This window comes from Cyprinodon variegatus, unplaced genomic scaffold, assembly GCF_000732505.1.
Source record: "Cyprinodon variegatus isolate N-32 unplaced genomic scaffold, C_variegatus-1.0 Scaffold678, whole genome shotgun sequence".
NCBI classification, from domain to species: Eukaryota; Metazoa; Chordata; class Actinopteri; order Cyprinodontiformes; family Cyprinodontidae; genus Cyprinodon; species Cyprinodon variegatus.
Genome location: NW_015151131.1, coordinates 47,909 through 54,970, shown reverse-complemented (window position 1 = coordinate 54,970; position 7,062 = coordinate 47,909).

Sequence of the window (7,062 nt, the reverse complement as noted above, 5' to 3'; positions counted from 1 at the left end):
ACCTGAATAAACTGAAACTTTACTGCTTAAAATTGCCTGACAATAATTAGATGTATATTTGAAGCCTAAATGTGTTTAAAATCGTTTTCATTCTGCTGCTCTCCTTCCAACCTTCAGTTCTCCTGTTTGCCAGCCCGTTGCTATATTTGACTCATTCTCACCTTTAGCAATAAAAAAATATTTAACTTTGCTGTCTGGAAGCAAAGCGCCACAGACCTTCAAAATTTGACGGATGTTCAGCCTCGTTTTGCTTCTTTTTTTAAACCTGAGAAGTGTAACGCCAGAATGAAGCCATTTCTCAGCTTTAACACAGAGTTAATAGCAGGTGGAAATGCCTCAAATGACTTTAACCTACCAGTCCTTTTGTTTTAGAATCATCTATGTTGAGTTTTTCACTGTAACAAGTAATATATTTGATATATTATATAAATATATAAACCGTATACATATATGTTGGACGAATCAAAATTTATAAAACACATATAATCATTAAAAAAAATGCTTTTATTCTTCACCCCTGTAGACGAATATCCTCTAATTATTGATCAGTCTTCTGATGTTTCTAAGTAAATATCATTTATTCTTTCTTTTTGAATATAAACCTGACATTCTGACAGAGGGACAGAAGAGGAAACATATTTATGTAGCTACCAAAGAATGTTAATAAGAAGTAAAATCTTCAAATCTCACTTGTGAGAACAGGAGCAGAAATGTGTTTGGGTGAAAAAAGGCTGATTCCAAATAGTGCAAAGTGGTGAGCTGACTTAAACCAAGTGCAGGAGTGCACTGAAGGTCACATGGTAGTGCTGCCTGAACCTCAACCAAACCCTGACACAGCCCTCCTCATGGAGTTCAACTAAAGTTCATTATTTCGTCACCTGTACTCTGTGACACATGCAAATGAACACACCTTCATGCGTTTTGGGTTTTATAATGTACAGCTTCAGTTCTTCTGTGCATTTATCTAACTTTTGTTTTTTTGCATTTTGTTTTCGGACAGTTTTAGTCCCATAATGCCCTCCAGAAGGCTGATTGTGTTCCAGATTTAGAAAAGTAGTTCATACTCTTGACCCCGCCAAAAGTTAAGGAACAGGAGCTTCAATTGGCACTAATCGGATTAATCCTATGGCTTCATATCAACCAATACTAAAGCTACGCTTTTTGTTGGGGGCAACGGGTGAAAAATAGAAGATAAGGAGGTTTTTAAACTTGAAAAGATGAAAAGCACCTAATGTCCACTATTAACAATGCAATTGGTTAGCCCCTCTTCCAAAGGATCTGGAAACTTGTCACTCTATATTCTATAATTAACAGACATTTTAAAAAAGTGGAACAAGGCAGTCAACTGAAAATAAGTACATTTTGACTTTTAGTTTAATAATGACCCAAAACAAATGGATAAATCAATAACAAAATGGCTCACATGACATAAAATCACTGATCTAAAATATAGTGGCAGGTTATGAACCACAGTGGGCTAAGCCAAGGTGAATTTACACTGGATGACGCCCTGCCAGGAGTTTGCACTTCTTTAGTCCTCTGTTTGACAGCATAAAAAGAGGAGACATGGCTCTATGCTGCTGTTCAATGGAACCATGATACCGCAGACAGTGCAGTTTTTAGGACAGATCATGCGTTGCTTTGACATATAAGGAGGTTTATAAAGTTTTTCCCCCAGACTGAACCCATGCCATGCTGCAGGCCCAACACACAAACTGGATGCAGGTGAACGTGCACACATAGATATAGACCACTCCCACAGTGCCACCTCTAATCAATGTGGAGCCGAGGAACGTGCATATTTGACATATAAGGAGGTTGATCTGAACATAAAGTTTTTCTTTAGACTGATCCCATGCCATGCTGCAGGCATGTTGCTAAAAGAGTCTTCAGGGGCAAATTTCATCCGGGTCTCATGTGAACCTTGCTGTCCACCATTGTCCAGGTTTGTGACTAAAGCTTCACTTCGGTTTACAGCTCATTCTTTTTAACAATCCTTGCTGTTCTTTTTGTTTTATTTTGTTTCTTTTATCCAAGTCCTTTTAAGTTGTTTAGACTATATTCATTAAAAAACTTTATTTAGCTTCACGTGTCTTCGTTGCTGTACACCTATCCTCCTGCAACGTACAAAAAGGAGAAACCGCAAAAACCTTATTTGGCATCTAGATAAACCTTGTAGCAAACTCTTAAGCAGAAGAAAAAAAGGGAGATGGTTCCAAGTTCCCTCTCTTGTTATTCTTCAGCAGAACCAAGTTTCTCAAGCTCTAGTACAAGTAACTCTGGTGGAACCTGGGATATTTTTGGTGTTACACAGTTAAATATGTTGGTTTCAACCATTTACAAATGGAATAATGTCTAATTAGCTATATAGTACATACTTGTACTTACATACCCACACACCTAAGGTTAAGTTAGAGTTAGTATCAATCTAGTTGTCATATTTCTGGACTGTTGGAGGAACCCAGATAACCTGAAGGACCCATTCAGATAGATCCCCAGACTGGGATTCTAACCCAGGACCTTTTTGGTTCCCGTTTCAAGTATTATTGAGCATAACTTTATTTATTTATTTATTTATTTATTTATTTATTTATTTATTTATTTTATTTTCAGCAGCGTCTCATCTGCTGTTTTGCATGCAATAGAAAATGATAATTATATCCCAAGCCTCTTTGAAAAAATTTAAACTTACAAAAAATAAACCATGTTTTGCTCTAACATAAAGTAACATTTGTTATCTTTATATTATATTAAAGTTACAATTAATGGTGGAGGCAGATTTTTTAATCTGCTTTAGTTCTGTGCATTCCAGTTCTGTGATGCTTGATGAATAAAGTGAGGCATATGATCAAAGCTGACCTTTTCTCTGGCCATATTTTCATTTAAAGGCTTTAGTAAATCCTAGGAGCTTCCATGGTGCAAGACCACAGAGCGCCCAGGCCTCCTAACCTTCACTGAACTGTGCCTACACATGATGAACCTGAGAGAAGAAGCAACAAAAAGCAAATGAAGTGGACCTCTTTACTTTGTCTTATTGGCTCCACAGTTTGCCTCTTTGTGTTGCAGGTGGAGGTGAAACCACCTCACTGGACTAATGCTGGGAAAACCCTTTGCACATGTCATCAATCATGGTGGGAGATGATGTAATTGGGTGGTCACAGCTTGGAGATATTCAGTGTTAACTTAAAGAGCTCTGCTCTGCCGCTCGTTAATCTTACCTCATTCTCTGCCATGGCTCCCCGTAACAACTGATGAAATTATTCAACTTCTGTCTGGAAATCAGTGGGATTCTGACACAAATGCAGCAACCTTAAAGGAATTCAGTAAGCCAAAAAAACAGAACAAGTTAGTCTTAACTTAGTCTTAGTCTGGTATTTCAAGTCATATAAATGGTTAATATTCATTTTAATTATCAAATTTAGCTCAAAATATTTAAAAAATTTTAATAAAATACAGAAAATAAAAAAGTAAGATACCCTGAACAGAATCAGAGCTGCTAATGAATTACTAATCTTCCAAGCCATCACAGCCACATTTTCCTCCAGTACATACACTGACCACAAGACAGTAGGGCAGCCAGCAATGCTTAGCTTATCTGTTTGGCTCAGAGCCAGGAATAATAGTGTCACAGTAGCTTATTGTTTGTATATGCCCGTTTCAAACTGTTTTAGAACAACATTAATAATAGAAGCATTTAGAGCATTTAAAAAGCTCTTGAACAGCTCATCTTAACTGATTGTGAAGTCAGATTTGGGTTTTAGAATCTGAATTCTGCCCCTCAGGGATGTTCCAGCCAAACTTTCCCTGCAAAGGTTTGGGAGTCTGGAAATCTGAATGCCACAAGAATGGAACATAAAAACAGACCGGACTATTGTGTAGATTATTATTTTTTCCTCCTCTTATGCCGATTTCAATCAGATAACCTTTAGCAATAGTTTATAAAAACTTTTTTTTTTTTTTTAAACGAGCAATTTTTGATTTATTGTGAAATTTCTTTGTCCTGCAAGTTCCCAATCATACTGGGCTCTGGAATATACCTTTAGTCAGTTACACCTTCACCAAATGTTTTGTTTTTTTCTTATCATCCACTTTCCTGATTTGATCTCTGCTTAACAGAAAGGCAGGAGAACATTAAAATTTCAACATCTCAAATCCAGCTTTCAAACATGGTCATTCAATTTTTAAGTGTTGAAAACAGAGCTGCTGGCGTCCAAACATTTCATCACCATGATTCTGTCTGTTAACATGTTCAGTAGTGTTTTCAGGACTGAATGCTCCACCTTCACTCCTACACACATACTTCTTGTTGGGACCAGTGTGCTCATGCAACCCAGTCTCATGGGAAAATGTACCTCCACTACGTTGGTCCACACTGCAAAACGTAGTGGAGGTACATTAATGGCCATTTTTTTGTGGTACTGTTACGTTCCTTCTGCCTATACGCTTTCTATTGTTTTACGTCCTAGTTACATGACTTTCAAGATTCCAGCTGGGAGAAGAAAAAAAAATATGGACGACATTCGCTCATTTTTAATAACTGGGCTCTATAGCTATCAAACCTGTCTATTTTGTCCATGTAGGCAGCCGTACATTTCTATCATGCGTGAAGATCTGGACTCTGTTTTTCTCAGCATTGCCTTAGTTTAATGGTTATCTTAGACTTGCCTCACTATAAATATAATTCCAGTTTCCAAAAGTCTTCAATGTTTTCTTCAGCCGTTATTGTACTTAAATTTCAACAAATAGTTGTTTTGTTTTTTTCTATGAGGGAGATGGTTTTTGTTTTAACTTGGCTGGAAAAATGGGTGTTTGAAGAGGACACTGATCCCAAACACACATTAAACTGGGTTTATGTGTGTTTTATGAGTTTACAAAACCTTAGAAACAGTAGGCAACGTATACATGTTGGAACAGAGAAAACAAGTTCAACTAACAGACTTTACTGTTTCCTATATAAGCACTTCATCTCTAAATGGGACAACAGACTCAACAATGGATTTTGTTTACAAACTAAATGTGTGGGATTATCTCTGGAGAGTTTTTGATTGAACATGTTTGTTCATTAGTCACTTAAATGAGTATTGATAAGCAGCCAGAAACTATAAATAAAGAACACTGTTATTCAAAATAAATATTAATCACATTGTAATAAGATTGAAAGTGCAATAAAACTATCAGAGACATTAATTTTGTTGTTAAAGTGAATACAGTGAATGTAACCAGCTACTACCAAACTCTGATCATCGTAAATGCAGGGATGCAAAGTTAAAATATGAACAAACAAAGAACATGTTTATCTGAGTGGGAGGAGTGATTGTTTTTCTTTTTCTGTTTGCTATACCAGGCATCACTGTCACATTTTAAAGCAGTAAATCTAAAGCATATTTAGTTTATCTGCTTGGCTTCATGTCAAGAACAGAGACAGTCTCTTACATCGTCATCCTGAGCACATTGTGTGTCTGTTGTTGATTTATGTTCAAGTAATCAGTTAATGAAATAGGAAAAGTGGAAATGTTAAACTACTTAGTTTATTGGGATAAGACATTTAAGTTATCATATAAATATGTTTATTTTGTTGCAGTTATTCTGGAATTAATTTGGGATTGTGATGCTGAAATTAAAATGTTAAAAAAAAATCCAACCAGAAACAAACCAGAGGCTTGTTGATGGCTACAGAAATACAAAGTAATTGAGGTGCACCTAACTGGGGACTTTCTGTCAAGGCTCCGATCAGGGCCCAGTTTTCGAAGCAGACGGACAGTTGGATTCTCAACAACGTTTATTAAGTAAAGTGATTTGCAGGGAACAGCGAGGGTGTCTGAGGTACCTAAGCAAAATCCAGGAAGGTGTCAGGAATCCGTTCTAGGGTCGATAAACGGGCAGAATCCAATAGGAGACCGAAGACAGGTCAGGCAAACAGATCAGAACAGGCAGGCTCAGAGGTCCAGAGGCAGAAGGGGTCAAGATCAGGCAATCAGAAAACACTAGGGTTTGGTAGAAGACTCTCACCAAGAATAATCTGACACTGATGACTGGTAGAAGGCAGGCTGGACAGAGGCTGGAACAGGTGGAATATATGAACGGTATCAGAAACTGGGCAGACCAGGTGAATTAAATGAGTAATCAGGCCAGTCATCAGCGCCAAGATCATGACACTTTCAGCCAGGTGTCCCCTTAAACCTTTGCATTTCTAAGCCTGTGTGAAACTTCCTAAAGAATTAAAACTTGGAAATTCAATACTTGAGTTTGAAAATCACTTAACTTTTAACTTTATTATCCTTTCAAAATGGAAAAAAACCCTGCTTTAAATTGATAATCTAAAGAAAATTATTATTTTGGCTTCTTAATCAGTGGATGGATCTGGGTACCGATAGCAGAACGGAATTTAGTCAAATCTATGGACTGATAAGATAATACATGTAGATCTATGGTGAAGTTGAAAGAAAAAATGTAAAAAAAAAAACAATGGATTATAAGCTATTGGACCTTAGACATTAGCCTTACAACTAGCCAACTATACATCTTCGTCACAAAAAGGCCTTCAAATTACATCTTATTTTTAGCCGTGCTTCTGGCGGCGTACAACATTTCCAAAAGGAGATGCAAACGCTGGTCTTTTGTTAAGTCTCATAATGCTCTCCACTTTAGAAAGCAGATAGAACAGGACAGCCCCTTTATTCATTGTGTTTTCTTGAAAACTAAAAGAGGCTGACCTTTCAGCTCCACGTCTCTCAAACCATTGAATCAGTGTCTCCAAAGAGCGGACGCACTTCAATTCACTCCGGGCGGGGGAAGGCTAAAAACAAACCACTTTAGACATCTACTTTTTTCCCCTGCATAACCTATTCCCTGATGTATTGCAGTCTAGTTCAATGCATTTGGACATTTAAGAAGTTTACAGCAAGAAGATCAATGTTAGTGTTTAACCATTTACTTCAAAACATTTTACTCTTGCTGCTTACAGTTTTCCTTGTTTTATGTCCTTTCAAACTACTTTAACATTTAACAACTTTTTTTCCCTATCATTAAAAACCAGGGTTCCCACGGGTTCTTAAAAAGTCT